The sequence below is a fragment of the Natrix helvetica genome (assembly GCF_964273705.1).
Source record: "Natrix helvetica genome assembly, chromosome: 11".
NCBI classification, from domain to species: domain Eukaryota; kingdom Metazoa; phylum Chordata; class Lepidosauria; order Squamata; family Natricidae; genus Natrix; species Natrix helvetica.
The window spans coordinates 299,312-326,003 of NC_138562.1; the positions used below are offsets into that span (position 1 = coordinate 299,312).

The 26,692-nt window shown below is 45.0% G+C and overlaps 1 protein-coding gene across 3 annotated transcripts in view; it reads right to left on the bottom strand.

Moving 5' to 3' along the window:
* ZC3H12B (zinc finger CCCH-type containing 12B) overlaps nt 1-25,754 on the bottom strand; it is a 90,167-nt gene extending 64,413 nt beyond the window's left edge. For 2 of the 3 annotated variants that reach the window (XM_081963848.1, XM_081963843.1), the window contains exon 1: nt 25,470-25,754. The gene's annotated coding sequence lies outside the window, so the exon portion shown is untranslated. Of the gene's footprint in view, nt 1-3,378; nt 3,421-25,469 lie in introns of all 3 variants that reach the window. The other variant, XM_081963844.1, reaches the window with a different exon arrangement.
* Between the last annotated feature and the right edge of the window lie 938 nt (nt 25,755-26,692).

The following is a 26,692-nucleotide window of genomic DNA, read 5'->3' on the forward strand; positions in this document are numbered from 1 at the left end:
CTTTGATTTAATTCTGCATATTTGAAACGCTGACATTCGAACCCATCTGTTCCCTCCATCAGCTTGCCTTTGGTTATCACCGATGTTTCTACCAAAATTTCTGTCAAATTTTCTCCCTTTTCTTCTTCTATACTTTGAGGTCTGAGTTAGAGTTCCATTCAGTCAATCTCCCTTTCCATATTCCACTCTTGCCATTTCCAACCACGCTCAGTTTACTGTCAATATCAACAATTTTCTTATCTCTTTGTTCATCTTTTTCTTTAATTTTTAGAACTCTGTCCTCAACTTTCACCATCATTTGATAAGTATCCTCAATTTTTTCATCTATTTTTCCTGTTCTGTGTTCTATATTCTCTATTCTCTTCTCTATATTCTCTGTTATTACTAGTATTTTTTGAATTTCTAGCATAATCATTTGCAATGTTAATGTTTCTTTTTCATGTTGCGCCATTCTTCCAACTTATAAACACTGCCACTATAACATCCAAGGCTTTTTTGTTAAATTTCAAGCAAGTTCATTATAATCTTTCAAGTCAAGGCTTTCTCTTCACTCGTTAGGCTACTGATAGTACTCCAAAAGAGCACCTGTATAAACAACCCATGCTCTTTCCACTATCACTTTCAATAAACAAACTGAGAAGCTTTGAAATATGTCAAATGTTCAAAGAGAAATGAGAAAAACAATGTTTCCAAGCCTCCAGCCTCTAAGTGGCAGTGTTACTTCTTTTTCCTCTGCTTTTACATCCCTCTTTGTGTTCCAAACTTAAGGAGAAAAGTTCTTAAAAGAAAAACAATCCAATCAAGCATTGTAAAAAAAAGAGAAATTTTTAATTCATAAATATGAAAAAAGAAAAAAAATAGAAGAAAAATTAACCAATCCAATTTAAAAAGTAGGAAACATTTGTAAAGATTCCATCCATAAAAATAAAAAAATAAAAAAGATAACACACTAAGTTTAATTCTGGCTTAATCTTGCTGCTTACTCTCTTCTGTCTTCAATTTTAATTTAACTTTTGTATTTTGGGGGGTGATCTCTTCTCTAATAATAAAATTTTTCTCACCAATTCGACACACTTTCTCTCCCGCTTTCCTTCCGTTCTGGAGCTGTCTCAATTTCAGCAGCTTCAATGGCTGCGTCTCTGTCGCTGGAAAAAAGAGTTTCCCCTGAATCAATCAGGGACTTTGCGATGTCCCTGAGATCAGCAGGATATGCCCTTCTCTATCACCGTCTCCTAGGGACGGTTTAGGTCCAAAAGGACCGTCCAGCAGCAGAGATATCGACAGCGATCTTGGAGCTTCAAGATCACACATCATCACGACTTCAGCTCCGTCCTCACCAAAAATTGATGAAATTTTTCATTGCATGTTCAAATTCTTGCTTCTCTAAATCTGCTGACTACGGGCTCAGTAGTTTAGAATTACAATTTCTTCTTGTAACAAAAAGTCTATAAATAGTTCACAACATGCAGAATTCAAACAGATGAACCTTATAAAGAAAAAGTGCCAGCTCTGTATTATACATACCTATAAATAAAGTAATTAGGTCATATTTTGAGTTAGGCAAGTAGGTAAGTGCTTTCCCCCCCCTCCTGCCACACTTTCTTATAATTTTCTATATGTTTCATTAGTGTAGTAGTTGGGAGGGGGGAATAGAAATGAGTAGGATTGTGGAATGCGTTGTTCTCATTCTTTTCTAGAAGCCAAGGTCATCTTTTGTCTCCGCACCTTGACACCTGACCGGAACCAGCTGGGTGGAGATGCCAGCGTGGAAGAAGAAGATTGGACTATGTGATGGATTTATGGGTGTGAGGATAAGATCATGAACTTTCAATTGGGTGTGCCTTCAGGTGTCTCGACAACTGGCAATTATATGGACAAATCCTTGTAGTTTTCCTGACAATGTTTTCATAAATGATTTGCACCACCTTTTTCCTACGCCTTAGAAAGAGGGACTGGCCTAAAGTCGTTCAGCTGGCCTTATATCTAAGGCAGGATTAGAACTCATCTCTAGACTTCTCATCCAGGACTTAAACCACTAGACCAGCTGGCTCTTATAGGCAGTATAATATCATTGAATTTCTTTGTATATGTATTCTTTGTTCTTCATATGAACCAGCCACATTTAAGACTTTGAGGGAAAATTACAAGTAGTCCTTAAATTTATGATCACAATTGAGCTCAAAATTTTTGTTACTGAGTTTTGCCACATTTGACAACTTTTCGCACCACGCACTTGTTAAGTGAATCATTGCCAAGGTGGCTGCCCGTATAGTTGCAATTTTTATATCTCCTTGAACTGGTAGATAACTACATTTTCTATTTCTATGCTTTGGGCTCTTAAATAATCTGTTAAACAATTGCCAATCTTTCTCTTTTTTTAGATTTATTTTTATGCTTTAATAAGTTTGCACTTTATTTTATATATTTTCACTGACAACTGCATGAGGTATTCTCTGAAATAGAAAAGTGAGATGAAAATTATAAATAACAAACAAAAGTATAATTACTACATTTTCAAATTGAATAAAACTATATTTTTAGGTTTTATATTAAGAACTAAACTCAATTAGATATCTTTCCGAATACCCATCATACAATAAAATGGAGCAGGTGTTCAATACTAATATACAACTCATTAGAGTGAAATTTAAATATAGCAGAATGAGGATTTTATTAATTATACCTGGCTGAAACAAATGCTGTACCCTGATAAAGGGATTAGTAACAGTCATAGATAAACACAATGCCTTATCATAAATTTATAATATAAATTCTCTTCTTTTTTCTCTGTCAATATGATATAGTGTTACATTTTAGCTACCAAAAGTCAAGTTTAACTTTAACCTTTGCTTGCATATCAACACATTAAGTATAAATTTTACTTAATACTAATCCTGATCAACATAGCTAATACTGTAAAGATAAAATACCTTCCGACAGGAGTGCCCAAAATCGTAAATGTTGATTTACGATTTTGAACTGCAATTACATAATATCCATGAATTATCATTACATCAATGTTCATTGCTTAAAACGTATCTGTAACTTATTTTCTAAAGTGCAAGAATTTTCCCACCTGGAAATAAAGTAAACACAATACGGTAACTGTACATATTTTGATTTTATTATATTCTCAATCATATAAACCTTTTAACACATATATGTAGTATGTGGGGAGCAAACTCTCTCTCTCTCTCTCTCTCTCTCTCTCTCTCTCCCTCCCTCCCTCCCTCCCTCCCTCCCTCCAAATCCATCTGAAGGTATAAATTGGTCTTCATGATGCCATAAAAATCTTCCACTTTTCAGTACAACTAAAACAGTTACAAATTAGCAGCCACATAAATATTTCTTAGCAGTCTGCAAAGATTAAGTTCTTACCATAGTGTAATTTGTCTTGAGCAAGGGTCTTCAAACCATGGCCTGAGAGAGAGGGAGGGAGGGACAGAGAGAAAGGGGGAGGAGAGAAAGAAGGATTTTAGTGGCATTTGCTTCAAGCGAGCAACCTTAAATGCTGCTCAGCCACTAATTCCTTTCTTATTTCTGCAGAAGATTGCATTTGTGATTTCTTCGTCCTACTTTATCCTAACAGAAATATTGTGATCGTATTGCACATATTGTGATCTTTGAATTGTATATGAAAGCTTACTCAAAACTAAATATAGTGAAAATTAATTATCAGGAAAGGATTATGATGGTCAGCATGATGAAGGAACTGAAAACAAAATGGAAGGTATCACCCAGCCCACCAGCTCATCAGCACTTAAATAATGTATATAGATCCAATCTCACAAAAGCCACTGTATCATTTGAAAGATGGTCATGAACAGGACCACAGGTGATGACACATCTGTTGGCTATCTATCTAAGTTAGACATCATTTCTTGACCAAACATGACATTGTAAATAAACAATATTATTTCTTCAGAAGAAAGCAGTTCTGCACAACCAAGCTATATACTCGTTAATTCAGTCCACTTCTTACAGAAAGTCAGAGCAAAGAGACATGGTCTTGGGAAGACCACAAGTATAAATTCATGTTTCTCTTCCTTAGAGAAATGGTCCCTATGAAATAGAGTCACTATCAAATGCTCATGAAAACGTGTCCAAACTGCAAAGCTTATCAGAAGCCCAACCTGAGGGCAAATATTAAGATCCATTAAAATGGTAGGCACTAAACACAGGAATTCTTAGTAAAACTCTTCCCATGGAGTGAGGAAATCTATTGTTTTTGCTTTCAATTACAGTTCTAAAGAATTGTCAGACTTCCAGTTGTACTTCTGCCACCTTTGGAAGCCTGATCCGCAAGCTCTGCGGTCAGTTCTGACCTCTCCCTGTCAGAGGGTCCAAATTCGGACCATAACCATCCTGAAGGGGTGGTGAAGTAAAGGGAAACCTCCTGGCAGATAGAGAGCTGCATCTTTCTCCCTGACTTGGAAAGCCCCCTCATCTGAAGATGAGCAGCAGCAGCAGCAGCAGCAGCAGCAGCCGCCGCCAATATGACAGCCTGAAAATCCAAGACTGTGCTGGAGTGGAGAAAGTGAATGGAGTATGATCCTGGTGAGAAAATATTTTTATTGGAAGTTGACCCCAGAAAAACAAGGGGGAATTATATTTAAAGATATTTGTTGAAGCGTCGAATGAGCACACAGGAAAATATCAAAGAATTGAAGAAGGAAAAGACGGTTGGTCTTACCTGAACGGTAGTTCTCTGTACGCTGTGGGAGACTCCATGCATGGGTTATAACTTCTGCCTATTAGCCCAGGGACTGAATTTGAATTGTTTGGACATGCCTCCTTGGCTTGATTGGATCCAGTTCTTAACAAAGGGGTAGGTTGAAGATACTTGTGTTGAACTTTTCAGAATCTGATGTGGATCCTGGACTGGTGTGAATCCAAGCTGTAATGTTTTATAAACGGCGATGGTGAAGCCCAAGTTGCCGCCCTGCAAATGTCTTCTACTGATCCCTGCGTCGTCCAGGCGACAGTGGTGGGTGCGCTACACGTCAAATGGGCCGTGATGTGGTGTGGTATGGGTCTGGAGTGCAGCTCGTAGGCCAGGCTATGCCGGACCTCAACCATCTACCGATTGTGGATGGTAAGAGCTTCTTGCCCATTGCGGCAGGCTGGAAGGACACGAATAAGGCCTCAGTTCACCACTGTCCTCTTTATATATTGACAAACTGCTTGCCTGACATCTAGCTTATGCCGGGTGAATAGCTCCTCTGGGTGAATAGCTCAGGGGCAAAAATCCGGCACAATGATCTCCTGTCCCCTGTGAAACCATATATTCACTTTTGGAAAAAAGGACGGATCGAGCCTGAGGATGATTCTGTCAGGTCTGCATGAACTGATAGCACTGCCAATTCTGAGATTCTCCTGGTCGATGTTATGGCCACGAGAAAGACTACTTGATGGTCAGGAGCCTGAGACTTGTAGACTTCAACGGTTTGAAGGGAGGCGACATGAGGACTTATAGAACAAGGGAAAGATTCCAGGAGGGGTATCTATGTATTACAGGGGGGCAGAGATTGATAGCTCCCCTGACGAAGCTCCTTACCTGGAGATGCTGGGAAAGAGAGCTGGAGCCCTCGACTGAGAGAATGGTGGATAGGGCAGCCACCTGATGTCTGAGAGTGCTAGGCGACAGACCCCTACTTAGGCCTTGCTATAAAAAGTCCAGAACATGAGGTACAGAGGCAGATGAGGCTTCGATGTGAGCTCTCACACACCAGCTGCTAAAGGCCCTCCAGGATGCCTTATAGTTACAGGTGGTAGAAGCCCACCTGGATGCCTGGATAGTCAAGATTACATTCCCAAAGAGGTTGCACCACGCTAAGCACCAGGTGGTTAACTTGAGCCACTGAGGATCTGGATGCTCTGGTTCCCCCTGGCTGAGAGACTCTGTTCTCCGGTATCCTCCATGGCAGGGACATGGACAGGCTGAGTAAGTCTGCGAACCACAGCTGTCTTGGCCAGTGCGGGGTGATGAGGATGAGTCCCGCCCCTTCTGTGATTACCTTTCTGATGACCTTCAATAGGAGGGGGAAGGGAGGGGAGGTGTACAGAAGACCTGGTGGCCAGCGGCTGCATAGAGTGTCTGTGCCCTCTGCTCCCGGGGTATGGAACCATGAAAAGAACCTTAACAGGTAAGTGCTTTGTGGTGGCATATAGGTCCACAGTTGGTTGACTGAATCTCCAGGAGATGTGGAATAATTCAGGCGAATGCAGGCACCACTCCACATGGTTGATCATGGCCCTGCTCAGCCAGTCTGCCTGGATATTGGCTGTGCCTGATATATGCTCTACCCGCAGGGAGAGAATGTTGGTCTCCGCCCAGAGGGACAGTTGTTCGGCCTTGTGCATCAATGCCCTGGAATAAGTGCCACCCTGTTGGGTCACATTTGCCTTGGTGGCAATGTTGTCTGTCAGCAAGAGGACATGGCATCTGGATATGCCCCTGTGGAGCCGATGGAGAGCAAGATGGGCAGCCCTGAGTTCCAGCCAATTGACTAACGACCTTGGGCCAACTGAGTCTGGAGATGGGTCCCCCAGCCGAACAGGCTGGCGTCTGAGGTGACAGTGACCCGGTTGGGTTCCCTGAACAAGGTTCCCTTCTGTACTGACCGGGATGTTCACCATTGAGAGGATCAAAGGACTCTGTGTAGCACTTGGATTGCCGCAAGAGATGTAGAGGTGCCTACTCTTTGGTGCATAAGAAGGAACCATTACAACGGTTTGATGTAAAGTCGTGCCCACGGAACTATGTTAGTGCATGATATTAGCTTCCTTCAGAGTCGGGACAACAGAATCAGAAGCACTTTGCGACAAGTGACGGTGTCCACGAGGGCTCGTAAGCTGTTGCAACACTCCTGCAAGAGGAAGACCATGGATACTTCGGTGCCGATTACCACCCCTATCTGGAGAAGGCAGGTGCTGGGAACCAGGTGGCTTTTCTCCGTATTTACAAGGGACCGGAGTGTAATGCGAAGATCCTGATGGGCTTGGCGTAGGGAAGATGACTGGATCAGGATGTCATCCAGTTAGCATTGCAGACAATTTGGGACTTACCTGAGTTGGGCTGCAACCGCTGCCAGGAGCTTGGTAAATGTCCTGGGGCTGATGAAATGCCGAAGGGAAGAGTCCTGTAACTGGAAATGCTGGTTTGCATAACAGAATCTCAGGAATCTCCTGTGGGGGGTTCGTATGGGCACATGTAAATAGGCCTCCTTGAGGTCGATAAGACATCAAGAGGTCTCCCTTGCGAATGCAGGTGAGAATGGACCACAGAGATTACATCTTGTACGCTATATGCCTGTTGAGCCTCTTTAAGTTCAGAATGGCTCGCCACCCACCCAAGATGAAATAGAAACTGGTTCCCTCGTGGCCCGGTGGCACTGGCTCTATGGCTTTGATGTCCATCAAGTGGCAAATCTCTGCTTTCATGAACCTCTTCTGGCGTGAGTTGTTTGGAGTGGAACAACGAATAAAGTGAGGAGGGGGAGGAGATACAAATTCCAGGGTGAGTCCTAGATGGATGGTTTGCAGAACCCACACATCTATGGTGGTTGCCTCCCACTGAGTCCTGAAGAACTGCAGACGACCACCAATGGGAGTGTTTAGGGACTCACCTGGACTTCCTAAAGGGCCTATTGCTGGATCCTCTGAAGGATCTCCTGAAATAGGGCTGCTGCTGCTACCTGCCCTTATCCCTGAAGGACCGTCTATCATGGTAGCAATCAATTCCCTGGGAATAGCTTCGCTGATACTGGTGAGCCGGGTCAGACTTCTTGGTCTTCTTGGTGCTAGAGGGCAAGACTTTCTTTGGGCCTTTGTTTCCACAAGGACTCGATCTAGTGCCTCTCCAAATAAATTGTCTCCCTTAAAGGGAGCCAATGCCAGCCTCCATTTAGATCTCATGTCAGCTTGCCAGTGTCTTAATCAAGCCAACCGACGGGAAGTGACATTAGCGGCCAAAGCCCGAGAAACGAACTTGGCCCTGTGGTGTCAGCTGAGAACTCAGCGGCTGCAGCCAGCTTGTTAAGATCTTGGTGTAGCCTGGTGGAATTCTGCCCAAAATATAATGTAGCCACATCAAGGATGCCCTATTAAAGAATGAGGCGGCAGTAGTCGCCCTGATCGCCCAAGCTGAAGTTAGATGGGCTTTGCGAAAAGATGTTTTCGCCTTTTTATCCTCCACTTTCAAATCCTCCATCACATCGGAGGGAACGAGAGCCGAGGCAGCTACTGGGGCATTTACCTTTGGCCACTGATATCCTCCAATTCTGGAGCTACAGTATAAAAATGCCTATGTGTACCACTGGGAGCAGCAGAAGAGCTAGGCTCAGCCCATTGATGCTGGATAACATCAATGAACAATTTAGGGGATGGAATGGATTCTTGTGTGGCTGCAGGCTCAGTGAACAGCCAGCCGCTCACCTGGGTCCTGTGGCTCCTTGCAGAATGTAGTGGAATCCTGCATTCCCCTCAAATTAGTGATGGCCCTAGCTTTGAATAGGAGACTTAAAGAGAGTCGGGTTGAACAAGCCCTAGAATGCTGGCTTGACAGGCTCCAAACCAGCTCTTGATCCTTGACTTCTCCTTCCTCCAAGATGGAATCATCACTGTGGTCAGACTGTTGGGCAGTGTCACGATTCTCCACCAATGGTGGTTCCTGTCTGTTGGCAGTCATGGTAGAAGAATAAGCAGTGCGCTTGGACCTGAGATGAAAGGCAGCCTCTATGCCTTGGAGAATGGCCTCAGCAATGTAATCTCACATTTCTTGTGTGAATAGAGAACTGGCGTGTCCAGAAGGATGGACTGCAACAGCAGGAGAGGGAATGGACGTAAAAGGAATTGGCTGCAGATGAGAATCAGTAGACATCCCTTCCATAGCAGGAAAGCAGTCAAAGGGAGCAAAGGACTCCTCAAAGTAGGCTGGTTGCACAGGTGGAAGATTGGGTGCATCAGGTGATAAATCATGATTATGTCTGACTGGCACTGGTGAAGATGTCTGCATAGTCGTAGACTTGCTGGCCAGCAACGCGGCTGCTTTTTGGGCCTTGGCAACTGTTTTTCAAGTGCCTTTTGGCGTCTGGAGGAAAGCTTATCTGCAGAATATGAGGACTTGGATGACGACAAAGGCCAGGTCTTAGCCTTGGCCTTGCCGGGCTCAGGCTTGTTATCAGCCATATGTACTCGAGCAAGATGAAAAGGCCAAATTAAAGACAGCAGCCAGATGGTGCAATGTATAACATCCTAGAGCCCCGGGATGTGACAAGTACTTGGACAGTAACCCCGGGGATAGGATATATAATGGCTTTGCCTACAGATGAAAAGGCCCTCAGGAGCAAACAGCACCCCAGTCGACGAAGGGCTGTCAGGTAGGCTGCAAGAGGGAGTAGTTGGATAGAAAGGCCAATTAGGGAGCCAAGCGATGGAACTAATCAAAAGTCATTGTTAGGCTCTATGCAAGCAAACATGAGGGCCCAGAATAGATTCCCCTATGCAAGCAGATTGCTGGAATGAAGGAACCCTGAAAAAGACCGTTGGCTTACCTGAACGGTCGTTCTCTGGGCGCTGCGGGAGAGTCCAAGCATGGATGGGTTAACACAGTCTAACTGCCCTAGGATTGAGTGAGTTTTTGTTGACCACGCCTCCCTTTGCCTCTGCAATTCAGTTTAAAAATGAAGAAACCGCCATACAGGACGGCCATTCCTCAGTTCACTTAAGATCAATCTTGATCAATCAACAGACCCTGGACGGGGTTGGACTCTCCCGCAGCGCCCAGAGAAGGACCGTTCAGGTAAGCCAACGGTTTTTCTCCTGTGCGCTGCTTGGAGAGTCCAAGCATGGGACATACCCAAGCTATTGTGTCCGAGGGCGGTTAGAGTCCAGAGTGTCCGTAGCCTCAGCAACTTTTTGTAAAATCCGTTTTCCGAAAGAGGCTTCGGCAGAGGCAAAGGTGTCAATCTTGTAATTCTTAATAAATGCCATGGGTGACGACCACGTGGCTGCTCTGCAAATGTCAATAACAGATGCCTGGGTCACCCAAGCAGCTGAAGTAGCAGCACTTCTCATTGAATGCGCAGTCACTCCTCACGGCGCAACTTTGCCCTGATGCTCGTAGGCGAGTTTGATGGAAGCCCGCAGCCAGCGCCCAATCGTATGGGATGATACCTTGCGGCCCAGCAACCCAGGGTGGAATGAAATGAACAACGACTCAGAGCGCCGAAAGTCCTTGGTTCTTTTGACCTAGATACGGACTGCCCTCCGTACATCCAACATATGCCAGGCCTTTTCCTTTGGATGAACAGGTTTAGGACAAAAGTTGGGAAGTATCACTTCCTGAGATCTGTGAAAATGAGAGTTGATTTTCAGAATAAAGGCGGGATCTAGCCTCAGTATGACCCTATCAGGATGTATAATGCATAGATCTTCCCTGACTGAAAGTGCAGCCAGCTCTGAAATCCGATGCGCCGAGGTGATGGCGACTAGGAAGGCAGTCTTAAGTGTCAGGTGATGGAGGCTAGCCTGCCTCAAGGGCTTGAAGGGCGCTCCTGTTAGAGCCCTTAGGATGAACGGCAAGTTCCAAGACAGGTAACGATGAACCACCTGAAGGCAGATATTCACCGCGCCCCTCAGGAAGCTCTTAATCTGTGGATGTTGGCTCAAAGATCTAGAAAAGCTACAGGTAAGGACGGTTGATAGGGCCACGACCTGACGCCGGAGCGTATTGGGCGCGAGCCCCCTGTCCAGACCTTCTTGAAGAAAGTCAAGTATTTATGGAATGGAAGCAGAAATGTCCTTTATACCGTTCTTCTGACACCAATCAGAGAAGGCAGTCCATGTGGCTTCGTATATCCTAGCGGTGGAAGGTCTCCTGGACGCTTGTATAGTTCGAATGACCTTGTCAGAAATTTTTTGTTTCCTCAGAAGGTCCCCCTCAAGTGCCAGATGGCTAGTTGCAGCCACTGGGGGTCTGGATGAGAGATGGCCCCTTGGCTGAGGGAGATTTGCTCCTGAGGAATTCTCCATGGTTTCTAGATGGAGAGGCTGACAAGGTCCACGTACCAGGACCGTCTGGGCCAGTGAGGCGCTACTAGTATTATCTCCACCTCCTCTGCCAACAGCTTGGTCACCACTTGTGTAATGAGAGGAAGAGGAGGAAATGCATATAGAAGTCCTGAGCGCCATCTGCACCTCAGCGCATCCGTCCCCTCGGCCAGAGGGGAGTGGTATCGTGAAAAGAAACAGGGCAGATGTGTGTTGGAATGAGTGGCAAAGAGGTCTACTTGCGGTTTGCCGAATCTCCTCACGATCTGCCTGAACAGGTCCGGGTGCAGCCGCCATTCGGAATGGTCAATCGTCTGCCGACTCAGCCAATCCGCTTCCTGGTTGTTGGTCCCTGAGATGTGGTCCGCTCTGATGGATGCAAGATGGCGTTCTGCCCACCTTCCCAGGGAGTCTCCACCATGAGACTCTTGGAGTGAGTGCCGCCTTGCCTGTTTATGTGGGCCTTTGTTGCCACGTTGTCTGTTAGTAACAGTACATGATGGCCCACAATCCGGGATGCGAATCGGCGCAAAGCAAGACTTCGCTCACAGTTCCAGCCAGTTTATGCTGTGCGCAGCTTCGCTCTGGCTCCACTTGCCCTGTGCGAGCTGGCCCTGGCAACGTGCTCCCCCATCCTTGTAGGCTGGCATCTGTTGTCACCACGGTTCTTTCGGGGTCTTTGAATAGGCACCCCTTCTATACTGCCGTGGTCCGCCACCAATGTAGCGAGCGGATCACCTTTGGCGGTAACTGAACACGGCGTGGTGAGTTGCTGGCCCTCGCCCTTTGCATAGGCAGGAGGAACCACTGCAGCTCCCTGGCATGGAGACGCGCCCAGGAAACTACCTTCAGGCATGAGATCATGATGCCCAGAAGTTGGGAGAGCTTGGTGATCGGCACTGACCTGGACAGGCAGCACTGACGCACTCTGTGTCGTAGATTTTTCAACCTGTCTGGCGACAGGAACACCTGGCAACAGGTGGAGTCTATTATGGTGCCGCAATGTTGAATGTGGGTGGTCGGTTCGAGGTGGCTCTTCGTCCGGTTCACCGAGAAGCCGTGGCGCTGTAGAGCCCTTATGGTCATCTGAACGTCCTGTCGGCCTGGTCGTGACTGGAGGAATGGATGATGATGTCGTCTAGATAGCATTCCAGATGAATCGGCCGGGTTCGGAGATGAGCCGCCACCACTGCCAAGATCTTTGTGAAGGTCCTGGGTGCGGACGAGAGGCCGAAGGGCAGGGCCCTGTACTGATAGTGCCTCCCGTCGTAGTGGAACCTCAGGAACCGTCTGTGAGCTGCATGGATGGGAATGTGCAGGTAGGTCTCCTTCAAATCTATGGATGTGAGCAGATCCCCCTACCTTATGCATTCTAGTATGTAGTGGACAGACTGCATCTTGAATCGCTTGTAGGCCAGATACTGGTTCAAGCGTTTCAGATCCAAGATGGCTCTCCACCCCCCTGAGGCCTTTGGAACCAGAAAAAGGATGAAATAAAATCCCTGCTTCTCCTGATCCTTGGGCACTGGCTCTATGGCCCTTATGTGATACAGATGGAGGATCTCCTTCTGCATGAGGTCCCTTTTTAGGGGGTTCTTGGGAGTCGGACAATGAATAAATGTCCTTTGGGGAAAGGATAGGAAGTCTAAGACTAGGCCCCTCCTGATCGTGTTGAGGACCCACGAGTCTCATGTGATCTCCTCCCACCTGTCGGCATATAACTGAAGCCGACCCCCTATGGGAGGAACCCTTTGATGGTCACTTTCCTCGCCAGAAGTGGCGGGAACTGGCACCGCCACGAAAGGGCTTCCGAAAGGAATTTTGATGTTGTTGTCTCCCTCGTGACCCGTAGGAGCCTCTATCGTACCCTATCTGTCGCCTGTGAGTAGGATCTCTGATAGTTAGAGGAAATGGACGCCTGAGGGGCCTCCCGTGCCCTGAAGGATTGCTTCCGAAAGGAACCTGAGCCCTTGCGTTCGTTTTTCTTGAGGGTGGCTGGGAGGACCTTCCGTTTGTCCTTTGTCTCGATGACAAACTTATCCAGGGCCTCCCCAAAGAGCTGCCCCCCTTTGAAGGGGGCGGAAGCGAGCTTCCACTTCGCCTTCATGTCTGCATGCCAATGGCGAAGCCACAGGAGGCGACGAGAGGTGACATTGGATGCCAGTGCCCTGGATGCAAATTTGGCCGCGTTCAAAGAGGCATCTGCTGAATATTCAACTGCGGTAATTATTTTGTTGATGTCATGCTTCTACCGAGATCCCCCAGAAGGGGGTTTGGATCTCAATTGACGCAAGCTTAGGAGAGACGCCCTAGTGGAAAAAGAGGCAGAGGTAGATGCCCTGATGGCCCAGGCCGCCGCCTGGTGTGTTTTGTGACAAGCCTTCTCGGATCTCTTGTCTTCGGCTTTGAGACCTTCTAAAAGATCGGCAGGTAAGTTCGAATTGGAGGTCAAGGAGACCACAGGTGCGTCCACCTCTGGCAATTTTAACACCTCCTCCATCTTACTTTCTACAGCATAGACTTATCTCCATCGCTGGGATTGGTAAGGGTACCCGGCTGAACCCACTGTCTTTGGACTACATCCATGAATAGATCCGGCACTGGTACTAAATCTAGGGTAGGCGCTGGTTCTTTAAACAGGCCCTCCTCATGGTCCTTAGCCGAAACTAGAGAAGTGGCCGCAGTCTTGGGAGAGGAACCCAAGTCAGTGGCGGCCTTGGCCTTATGAAGTATAGATTTGAATAGAGAGGGCTTGAATAACCCCGTGAAGGCTGGCTTATCAGGGGGAAGATCCTCATCTTCCGATAACTCAAACTCATCAATTTCTCCTTCTTCCCAGACCGACTCCTCAGTAGCCACTGAGGTGCCTGGAGAGGGAGGCGCCTGGTCCTTGGCTTGCGCCGAGGTAGGCCTAGACTTTGGAGTGCCAGCAGGTCAGGCCTCCTTCTGTTTGATGCCCTCGGCTATGCCCTAGGAAATGGCCTGAGCAATCACTTCTTTCATTTCAGCTGACAGGGCTGGGCTCTTGTCCTCCCTGGGGCGGGCCGATGAAGGAGCAGGACGCTTCCTGCTCCCCCTGGTATAGGTACTCTCTTCCTCTAGAATGATATCCTGAAAGGGTACCAGCTCCTCCCTGATGGACGAGCTGGGAGAATCAGGATAACCCCAGGATGCGTCAGGGGAGGAATCTCTGGATATTTCACCCACAGACAGGGGAGACCTGTCTCCTTGGGGGGAGTCAGGCTCCCGCTCTCCCCTCTGGTCTGATATAGGCTCAGGCAATGCCTCGGGAAACCTATCACTTCTATGGGGCTGTGAGGCCTTCTGCCTGCGGGGCCCTTCCTTGCTTTTATCAGTGCCCCCGGAGGGCCCAGGGGATGCCTTCCTGGAGGTGGCCTTGCCTCCCTTTCCTCCGTTGGGGGGGGGGGGATCAAGCCTGCTCCGCTTGGAGGAAAGCCCTGCCTGCACTTCTTGTGTCCCCAAACTTTTGTCCGCCATACTGGCCAGCCGGTCGCAGTAGGAACAGACAGGAGAGTTAGATGCAGGGTAAGACGGTGCAAGGGCGTGGGCCAGCCGGCCAGAAGAACGTCGTGCTATCTGCAAATGAGGGGAAGGACGTCGAAGGGCGGAACCTTCTTCTCCCCCCCTTTTTTTATAAACAAAGTTTTATTGGTTTTTTAAAAAATAACAAGAAAAAAGGTAGTGGAAAGGTTACAAATTTTGGCAGTTGCGATGTGTGGCAGGTGCCCCCTCCCTCCATACTCATGGTATACATTTACACAAAGTTCAATACTAAATAGCAATATATAGTCAGCATATAAATTCAGTTAATGATTTCAATCAATTTATGTCAAGCAGATTTTCTTATTCATTTTTGTGATCTGAGTTTTCTCGGTATTGCCCCTTCTCCCCCCGCCAGCAGAGCTCCAGCCCCTCCCGTGTCCTGTGTGTCTGTTGTGAGATCATCTGGTTTATCTAGGAGTGCTTAATTTTTTTCCATAAAGGCCTGTGCTTCTATGGTTGTATTAATTCTAACTCTTGTGTCCTCCCAGAATATTAACATACCTTCAGGCATCAGCCATCTGAACCACACCCCCTTCTGGTAAAGTTTCTTCGCTAATTGCGAATAATTTTTCCTTTTCTCCCTCACTTTCTTGGGGATCTGTTTCAGAATAGTTATTTCCCTATCTTGGTATTTCAAAGCTTGCCCCCTTTGTGCACTCAGGATTTCATCTCTTGTGGTTTTTCTGAGAAATTTAATGTGAACCTCCCTGGGTACATTGTGTGTTTTAGCATATGCTGAATTCACCCTATAGACCAGATCTAATTCCCACCCCATCTGTTGCTTCTCTTTCTGAATGTATTCGGCCAAAATGTTTGTCATAATGTCCCTTATGTCTTCATCATCTGCCTCTACCACATTTTGAAATCTAAGGTAAAAGGACATTCTCTCAAATTCTGTTTTCATCTGTTGGGTCTCAAGTTCTTTGTTCCCCTTCTGCACCCCTTCCATCCCCTCCCTCATCTCAGCTGTCCCACCCTCCAAAAGATCCAGTCTCTGTGAGTTTTTATTAATTTGTTCCTGGTTCTCTTTAATTTCTTCTTTCATCTCTTTTAATTGTCTTTTTATCTCTTCTTGTCCCTGTAAGATTTGTTGAAACATTTGTTGAAATTCAGTCTCAGTAGTTCTGGGTTGCATCAGGGCTGTTATCGTTGATTGTGTACTGGGACTGGATGTTGTAGATGTCGGGGCAGAGGCAGCAAAGCCAGGCTTCCCAGGAGGTGGTTTTTTACGTGACATTGTTTATGCAATAAAGAGTTCAGTCAATGCAGAGGGTGATCAGTCAGTGAGGCAGAACAGCCAAGAGAGTCCAGGAGATTAAAGGTCCAAGCAGAAGGTGGTTTTTCTAATCACACTGGCAGTAGGGTAAGGTTTTTCACCCCAGGGAGTCCAAAAAGTCACAATCAACAAGAGATTTATCTGAGTAGCACGGAGACAAAGACCGGAAGCCTGAAGTTTTAAAGGTGGAGTCAGTTTTCACTGTTCATAAAGACAACGGAAGTGTGGCATCTTGCCCTGCCAGCTTCGGGTTTAGAGGCATAACAAAGGTTTCAAAGTTTCCAAAGTTTCCAGATCATCATTGCATTGTGAGGTTAAATCCAAAATTCGCCTTTAGTAAGAGCGTGGCGTCATTAGTTGGCTCTCTCCCTCCTCCTCCCCTAGGGCTGAGAGCAAAATAGTTTCCAGCCGCCAGGGAATCCCCCTCCCTCCAGCCGCGCTTCTCAGAACCAAGCCGAAGGAAAGTTTTAAATAGCTGGCAATTTCTCCAAACAAGCAAAGGGAATGGAAAGAAGTTTCCGCCTCACCGCACCACAGCTGCGTCCTTCTGATCGCTCATTCTTCCAGCAGCCTCGCTGCGAAGACGCCGGAGCATCTCCCCATCATGCTCCCCGATGCCTAGGGCGATGCGGGCCCCCCCGGCCGCCGCCGATCCAGGGGATCCCCCGCGGTGCCGCCCCTTCGGCAGGAGCCTCTACAGGGTGTCCTGTGCCCCCCAAGGAGTGAGGGGCCCACCGGGAAAGCGCAGGGCGAGCAAAGCCTGCCCGTCGCGGTCAGCCACCGGAACCGGAAGTCCTCCTTGTGCAAGGGCGTGGGCCAGCCGGCCAGAAGAACGCCCTGCTATCCGCAAATGAGGGGAAGGACGCCGAAGGACGGAAACTTCTTCTCCCTTGATGGCCGCCTCCTGGGCTGAGCGCCTCCCGATTTGGGTGCCAGCTTTCCGGACAAGACTCACGCACAGATGGCTACGCTGCTGCTGCTGAGGCTCGATCTGCCTTCTTGCGGCTCCGACGATCAAAATGGCGCTCGCCGCTTCAAAATGTCTGCCGCTGCGCGCGCAGCTTTCCCCATGCAAAACGGCCGGGCTTGTGCCAAAAAGCGTGCAAAGCCTGTCAAAATGGCCGCCGCTGTTGCCGGGCAGATTAAACGGCTTTTTCCTCCAGAGAGTTCAACGGATCCTCCAGAGCTACACAGACGAAGGCAGCGGGGACAAATACTGCCGGGGATTGTTATAGATGTTCTCCTGTTTGCTTGAGACTTCAGCATAGATTTAGTCCAAACCTTTGTCTGTTAACCTAGAGAGTGAGTGAAAATACATCTCTTTGGGCTTAGAGTTAAGAACTGGATCCAGTCAAGCCAAGGAGACATGTCCAAACAATTCAAACTCAGTCTCTGGGCTAATAGGCAGAAGTTATAACCCATGCATGGAGTCTCCAAGCAGCGCACTGGAGAAAGATCTGTTTTTTAAATGATAAATAAAAAAATGGTTCTCAAAGTTAAAAGACATGATATTGAGAGCATTTTAAAATGCTGGAATGAAAGTCCCAAATTTCTTTTTACAAATATTGCTCAATTATTGGATTTATAATTTTAAAATAATTGATACTGGAACTGACAACAATATTGCAGAGAGATTGAAGCAGACAGAAGCAAGAGCATCAGCTGCTGATGAAAAGGGAAATATGCAAGCTTGAAAATAACAATTCAAAATGACTGAAAATATGTATTGGAAACAGACCTACTCTAAGACCACGAGAGAATTGATTATTAACTAAGGACTTCAGTTAAGAGCCCCTGAACATCATTGAATATTATTGAACACATAAAGTAATTTGAAGAAGTGTGGATAACCTCCTGGTGAATTTGAATTGTTTGGACTGACTATTGATGAGACATTTAAAATGACTTGGAAATTTGGCTTTTTGAATTAATGAACTCTGGATAGTGGACTAAAAAAAGAGATTGACTAAACACAGACGCAACACAAGATGGAAGTGAGGGGAACCTAAATAGAATGGAGCTTTTTCAAAGCATTGAGAAAATATTTGACTGAATTGGGAAATTGGAATTGGAAAATTGGGAAATTTAATACAAAGAATAATGGGCAAGGATCAGGACCAGGAAAAAAGAATGGAGCCACCAGAAGAAACAGAGGGGAAAGCAGAAAGAAACCAACAAGAAGATAACAAGGAGAATATGTTACCAAAACTAATAGCGATTAAGGAATTAAAAAAGAAGGGAAATAATGTAAAAGACCTAAAAAGGGAATGGGAGAAACAGTAAGAGAACTGGGGAAAAGAGATAGGAGGTGGAATGGATAGTTCTGGAATTAGACAGTGGGAAAGGATAGAGTTGGGAGGAAAAGCTAGATTGCATAGTCAAATAGAGGGAATAAAATACCTAAGGGACAAATACGGGAGGAAAACTAAAACGAAAATAAGATAGGATATGGGAAAGGGATGATGGATAAGGCAAAAAAGAGTAAAATAATATTTTTATGAATATATTTCAATAATGTGTATTAATATTAGAACTTTAAAGGTTGGATTATTATTTTAGCAGTGTGACAGATATCAGGATAATATTTTAACATAAATGGATACGAAGAATTGGAAAAATAGATTTGAATGACTGTACTACTAAATATGTATAAAAATTTGAAGAAAAGTGGATATCTATATCTATATCTATCTATCTATCTATCATATATATCATATCTATATATCTATCTATCATCTATCTATCTATCTATCTATCTATCTATCTATCTATCTATCTATCTATCTATCTATCATCTATTCGTATTTTTCACCCTATAAGACGCTCCGGAATATAAGACGCACCCAATTTTAAAGGAGGAAAATCTAGAAAAAAAAGATTCTGAACCAAATACTGTAGTAAAATATTTTATATCAACTGTATAAAGTTAACAGCAGTTTAAGAACAATTTTATGTCCCCCATTTTTAGATGACCCAGGCAATGTTCCCTCTAATTTTTTTTCAGTGTGAGCAGAAAAGTATAGTATTTGAGCGGCACATTTTTATGCCTGAGCAGCACCTGAATTTTTTTCACAGGTGTCACCTAAGACAACAACAAAATCAGTATTATTTGAAACTCAAAGTTATGTTTATTCAAGGTACCCGCTTAATTAAAAGTGTTATATAGTATCACTTAACAACGCTCCTGCTTAGTAACCAAAATGTTGGGTCAGGAACTCTGGCATTGAAGCACGCAAGTCTTAAAGCTGTCAAGTTACAAGATCCTTGCATCCCTAACCCTTTAGGAAAAAAACCCCCAAGGGGTCTTCAAACTTGACAGCTTTAGACTTGTGGACCTCAACTCCCAGAATTCCTCCTCCAGTCATGTTGGCTCACGAACTCTGGCATTGAAGCATGCAAGTCTTAAAGCTGTCAAGTTACAAGACCCTTGCACCCTTAACCCTTTAGAAAAAAAAAAACAACCCAGGGTCTTCAAACCTGACAGCTTGAAGACTTGTGGACTTCAACTCCCAGAGTTCCTCCTCCAGTCATGTTAGCTCAGGAACTCTGGCATTGAAACATGCAAGTCTTAAAGCTGTCAAGTTGTAAGACCCTTGCACCCTTAAAAAAAAACCCAGGGTCTTCAAACCTGACAGCTTGAAGACTTGTGGACTTCAACTCCCAGAATTCCTCCTCCAGTCATGTTGCGGCGACGTCATCTGCGTGGATCTGCTCCATCTTTGGTTTTTTTCACAGGGGGCAGGGCTGCTGCTGAAGATGCCGATGACGAGCCCTTGCCGCCACCAGAATAACAGCTGCCTCCTCTTCCTCCTCCAACAGCACCACCACATTTGGAGTGAAGCCGCCAAAGCTCTCGCTGGCGCCCCCGCCCATAGCAGCGGCGGCGGCGCGTCCCCCTCCACTCGGAGCATCTGAGCTGGGCACCGCGTTACCCTGCTGCCCCCTCCTCCTCCGCCGTGCTTTTGAGAAGCCATGAGGCTTTTTTCCCCCTGCTGCCCTCCGCCGCCTTCCTACTGGCTCCCGCCCGTGGCAGCAGCGGCGCGTCCCCCTCCACTCGGAGCATCTGAGCTGGGCACCGCGTTACCCTGCTGCCCCCTCCTCCTCCGCCGTGCTTTTGAGAAGCCATGAGGCTTTTTCCCCCCTGCTGCCCTCCGCCGCCTTCCTACTGGCTCCCGCCCATGGCAGTGGCGGCGGCGCGTCCCCCTCCACTCGGAGCATCTGAGCTGGGCACCGCGTTACCCTGCTGCCCCCTCCTCCTCTGCCGTGCTTTTGAGAAGCCATGAGGCTTTTTTTCCCCCTGCTGCCCTCGCCGCCTTCCTACTGGCTCCCGCGGCTCATGGCTCCTCAAAAGCACAGCAGAGGAGGATGGGGCAGGGGTAACGGGGCTCAGCTCAGATGCTCCAAACAGAGGGGGAGGCGCTGCTGCCATGGGCGGGGGCGCCGGCGGGAGCTTTGGCGGGAGCTTTGGCGGCTTCACTTCTCACTGTCAGGTAATCTGCCGCAGCGTCGGGCAGCAAATGTGGTGCTGTTAGAGGAGGAGGAGGTGGCAGCAGATATTCCAGTAGCGGCAGGGGCTTTGAGGGTTTATTTTAGCCGCAGCGCCGGGCGCAAGCAGCTAGGATTGGCCGCCCACAAAGGACCTCCCCGGGCTTGCTTTGCTGAACTAGAGTCAGTCACCCCGCGCTCACCAAAACAAGTCCGGGGAGGTCCTTTGCGGGCGGCCAGTTCTAGCCGTCTGCAAAGGACCTCCCCAGCCTCCGGCGCCTGTGACAGTACAAAACACCGTGCGGCAGTTGGAAACTGCTGCGCGGTGTTTTGTTGCCGCGCACCTTAGAGGGAACAGTGGACCCAGGTGGCTACATTCGGCTTATAAGACGCACTCAGATTTTCACCCTCTTTTTTGGAGTTAAAAAGTGCGTCTTATAGGGCGAAAAATACGGTATATATATATATATATATATATATATATATATATATATATATATATATATATATATATATATATATATATATATATATATATATATATATATATATATATATATATATATTTGTGTTACAACCCCTGGTATGCTTAAATATGGGAGGAAGGTCACTACTCCCTCTTTCTGTCCTTCGGCTTCATCACAGAAGACCATGCAGGCAGAAAACCATATTTTTATTTTTAATGTTGCCTTTTATATTTGTGTTATATTTGTACTGATAAATAAATAAAGCTCTCATCAGCTAGTTCAAATCCCAGTAAGGGTATGGCTAGCTGATGAGAGCTAATTAGCTCGAAATAGATCTATACTAGTCTCCCTTTATTTATTTATCAGTACAAATACAACATATATACATATACATATACATATACATATACATATACATATACATATACATATACATATACATATACATATATATATATATATATATATATATATATATATATATATAATTTTAAACATGTGTATTAATAGTAGAATTATAAGGTTTGAAGAACTGGAAAGAATATGAATTGAAGTACCTTAAATGAATACATGATTGTGATTGATACTAAAACTATATAAGGAGATATTGAATAATAGAAGAATGAAGGATGGAACTTTGATTTAATTAAGGAAATATGAACAACAAAATAGGTGGTAAACATGTCTTTGAATATTATAGCAATATGAAAGGGGGGGGGTTAAAACAGGATGGAAAAGAATAATAATTATATATTAATATGTGGGCAATAATAATAATTATATATTAATATGTTAAGATGTACAAAAGGACAAAAAGATGGTTCAGAAATGAAAGGTGATTATAAAAGGCATATATAAACGATATGAAATAATGGAAATGAAATGTAATATTTAGGAATAATAAGACTATATTTATGAAATGTATGTTACCCAGTTACCACACCATTCATGCACTGATATATATAGAGATTATAAAAAATAAAAATTTGATTGGGGAAAAAAAAGAATTGTCTTTAGACAATTAAAATGAATATTAGATGAGATAATTTTATTGATTATATTGCTCACTCAGTGAAGTTTGGTTATTGTTACACTGTTTTATCTTTTATTGTAAACAGATTCAGTTAGGAACTACAGGAAGTCCTTGACTTGCAACAGTTCATTTAGTGACTGTTCAAAGTTAGAACAGCACTGAAAAGTGACTTACAATATTTTTTCACACTTATGACTGTTGCAATATCCGCATCGTCATGTGATCAAAATTCAGATACTTGGCAACTGTCTCATATTTATGACAGTTGCGGTCAACGGGGAAACCACATTCACTTAACAACTGTGGCAAGGAAGGTGGGGCAAAATGGGGCAAATTCACTTAACTGTTTTACTTAGCAACATAAATTTTGGGATCAATTGTGGTCATAAGTTGAGGGCTACCTGTGTTTCCTTTTTTCTGGTTGAAAAGTTGTGGTTTTATAGTTTACATTTATGAGAGTAATTAAATTTATATGTTGCCTGACTCCCAGCAATTCTGGATAGTTAGGCCACTTTACAAAGATTCTATTTTGAAAAGGCAATCTATCAGGAAAGTTGTGGTATAACCACTATAATTAATACTTGTTAATAAACCTATTTTCACTTTTGTCTGTTCAAACCATTTTATAGCCAAAGAAGCTGCTAATTTCAGAATTCAATGCCTTTAAGCAAAGATGCCATGGAATAATTATGCAAGAATGCCCAATGCTGAGAAATAACTTTCTAGGAGTCATGCTACATATCCAGGGAACATCTTCTTACAAAAGGCACTCTCCACCAACCTATGGTTTCTTTTGTGTTCTTGGCCTGCTGCTGTTACTACCCTGCACTTCCTAACCACTGTTTTTATAACAATAATAGAGTTGGAAGGGACCTTGTAGGTCATCTAATCAAAACCCTAATCCTAACCCTAATCCAACACCCCTCACCTGAAGCTATACAAACTGATAATGGTCATTTGGTAACACTAGCGGCTTTTAATCCTGGTTGTAAGCCATCCTAGGGATGAAAGCTCTGCACAAATGAAATAAAGATAAATACATGTAGTCCTCGACTTACAACCACAACTGAGTCCAACATTTCTGTTGCTAAGTAAGATATTTGTTAAAAGAGTTTTTCCCCATTGGTAAGTGAATCTTGCTTCCACATTGACTTTGCTTGTTAGAAGGTGGCAAAAGGTAATCATATAACCTTCACATCAACAGTCGTAAGTATGAACCAGTTGCCAATCGTCTGAATTTTGATCCCATGATCAGGGGGATGCTTCAAAGTCATAACGACGAAAAATTATCGTAAGTCATTTTTTCTCAATGCTGTTGTAACTTTGAATGGTCACTAAATGAACTGTTGTAAGTCAAGGACTAGTTGCATCTGGTTGCTCCTTTTTATCTCTTATTCTAGATATGGTTTTTGATGGAAGCTAGTACTAGTATCTTCGAGCCCAAAATTTCTGTTGCTAAGTGAGACATTTATTAAGAGAGTTTTGCCCTATTTTACAACCTTTCTTGCCAGTTGTTAAGTGAATCACTGCAGTTGTTAAATTAGTACATGGTTGTTAAGCGAATCTGACTGCCCCATTGACTTTGCTTGTGAGAATGCGGCAAAAGGTGATCACATGACCCCAAGATACTGCAACCGTCATAAATATGAGTCAGTTGCCAGGTGACTGAATTTTGATCACATGGAGATGCTGCAATGGTTGTGAGTGTGGAAAAAATGGTCATTATTTTCAGTGTAACTTTGAATGGTCACTAAATGAACTGTTGTAAGTTGAGGACTACCTATATTTTTTAAATTGCTTAAATTGTGATTTTTTAAAACTTGTTGTGAGCCGCCCAGTGTTACTTTTGCAATAAGGGAGGCTATATAACGTATTTTTCAGAGTATAAGACACACCAGAGTATAAAACGCATCAAGATTTTGAAGAGGCAAATTAAAAAAAAAGGTTTTGCACTCTGCAGACCTCCCCAAAACAGCCTTTTTTTCGCAAAAATGGCTCCATTTTTTGTCAAAAAAGGGCATTGTCAAAAAAGGGCAACCCTTTAAGAGGCTTGCAGAGTGCTATTGGGGGCTGGGGGGGCAAAAATGAGCAAAAACGGCCTATTTTCTGTCAAAAAAAGGGCATGCATACCTTTAGGAGGCTTATAGAATACTGCTGGGGGGGGGAAGCAAAAAATGGCCCATTTTTTGCTCATTTTTGCCCTCCCCAGCCCCCAGGAGCCCTCTGGAAGCCTCCTGTATGCACATTTTGGTGAAGGGGGCGGGGCTTCGGGAGGCAAAAAATGCTGTATACAGTGTATAAGATGCACCCAGATTTTCACCCTCTTTTTTGAGGGACAAAGGTGCATCGTATAATCTAAAAAATATGGTAAATCAAATCAATGCAATGCAATCAACCAACACAATGCATACAACTAAACCAGACATACCAAGGCAAGGTTTCAATCCAATAAAGGAGAATACAAACTGACAGCAAATCACATTCCTTACTAGCACTGATGTTGTAACCTAGTTTGGGTAATGAAATGTCTGCACGAAAACAAACAAGCTCAGAGAGCACCGAGAACGCCTCCTTTCAACCTTGAGTTACAAATATTCTCCTTTATGGGTACCATATATGGGCGTCAAATGCTTCAGACAGCAGCAAATGGAATCTTAATCCATCAATGCAATCAGTGGATATATGAATGCAATCAATCAATGTCCAAGGAAGACCCACCAAAGGCTAGGTCTCATTTTGGGACCCTGGGTTTCCTCCTGACAGTTCCCCCACCAGGGATTGAAGCTACTTCATGCCCTCCATCCTAAGCCAGACGTTGAAAACCTGGACTTCAAACCCAACATTGGTTTCTTTTATGAGGAGCTCCTCTCTGGCTTTCAAAATTTTTATATATATTTTTCAGAGACATAAAGTACAGGAAGTCTTAGACACAATTGAGCCCCAAATTTGCTAAGTGAGACATTTCCTAAGTGAGCTTTGCCCCATCTTAAAACCTTTCTTGCCAAAGTTGTTAAAAAAATCATGGCAGTTACATGTTAGTTAAGTTACATGTTTGTTAAGTGAATCTGATTTATCTATTGACTTTGCTTGTAAGAAAGTTGCAAATCACATGATCCTGGAACCCTACAACCGTCATAAATGGGAGTCAGTTGCCAACTGTCCGAATTTGGATCATGTGACCATAAGGATCGGTTGTAAGTGTGAAAATGGTCATGTTACTTTTTTCAGCGATGTTGTTACTTTGAACGGTCACTAAATTAACTGTTGTAACTCGAGGACTACCTATACTGATAAAAAATTGGTCACCTGGGGCCTCCCCTGGAGGAAAACCAGGATACCAACTCAATTCTCTGAAGGGGAAGGGAAAAAAAGAGGGGGTGAACCACCACCTCCCCCTTCTTCCACGAAGACAACACTGCGATCCCAGCCAGATCCGGAAGAGCCCCCCCCCCCCCTCCGCTGTTTTAAATCCCTGGGACTCTATAAGGTAGACTGCCCCTGCATTGGGAAACCTTCCCGGCCTGGGCCATGAGAGCTTAGAAGAACAGCAACACCCGCTTCCTCCAGCCACAGAGCCCCCTGCCCTCCTCACCGGGCCTCCTCGCCGATGCAGCTGCCCGCTCAGGGTCTGCCGGCGGCGGCGGCGGCGGCGTCTTCGCTTGGGGGGCCTCGTGGTGGCCGCTCCCGCTCAGCGGCATCCAAAGCATGAGGACGGCCGCAGAAGAGATTTAGCAGCCGGAAGGCGAATCTGAGAAGAGGCGCCGCCGCCGGCGGTCTCCAACTGAGGCGGCTTGGAGACTAGGCCGCCCGGGCGCCGTCGCTAGGCAACCGCGGCCCCGCCCTCCCCGACGGAGTTGCTGAGGCTGCCGGGCCGAAGGAGGCTGGCCCTGGCCGCGCATGAGCGCTGGGGAGCTCGGCTTTTGCTCTGCCCGCCAGCTGGAGCGGGTGGTCGGTGGGTTTGGGGAACTTGGGTAGAGCCTACGCGGGTCGCGGTGGTGCTGGAGAAGTTGGCCTGGTTAAAGGGTGTAGCCTATGATCAATGCTCTTGATAGTCGGCAAGTGATTTATTTGCTTTCATAGGATTGGTTTCCATTTTTCTTTTAATGTTTATAATTTTAATGCTTATAATTTATAATTTTTTTATCTTTGGTGATATTCCCTCCCCCCCCATGTGTCTTGGTTTTTTTTAAATAAAGTAGTGAAATATAACAACAGAAAATATGATAAAGTGTAACCCATGAAATGCTGATAAAATCAAAAGAAAATATACAAAATGGGGATGAAAAGTGATTGAAATGAAGAAAATAAAAATTTATCCATAAAGGATCAAGATAGAGTCCTTTATACGACTCACTCTAGTCGTATAGACCAACAGTTTGTGATTTTTTAAAATATCATTGTCAGCTATTTGGAGTGTTGACATACACAAGGATGGTGGCACATTTCTTTATATTGTTGACATACATAAGGATGGTGGCACATTTCTTTATATTGCAAAGTTCATGTGCTTTTTTGCAAGACGTTTTATCAATAATTATGGCTTTTAGAAATCGCCTGATATTTCATGTTACTCATCTCAAGTCCATATGGCACTTTAATACAAACATATATTTTACATGGTGTATTTGTAAACCATTGGACTGTAAATATGTAAACTTCCAATCATATCTTTTATATGTTGCATTTTTATCTATCTCTTAGCCTAAACCACCTCACAGTTGTTTGACTTCAGCAGTAGAATGGTCAAAACCTAGAATGTTCTCCCCGACTCCGTCATCCTCAAACCCTCACAGCTTCAATCTCAAACTCTCTACT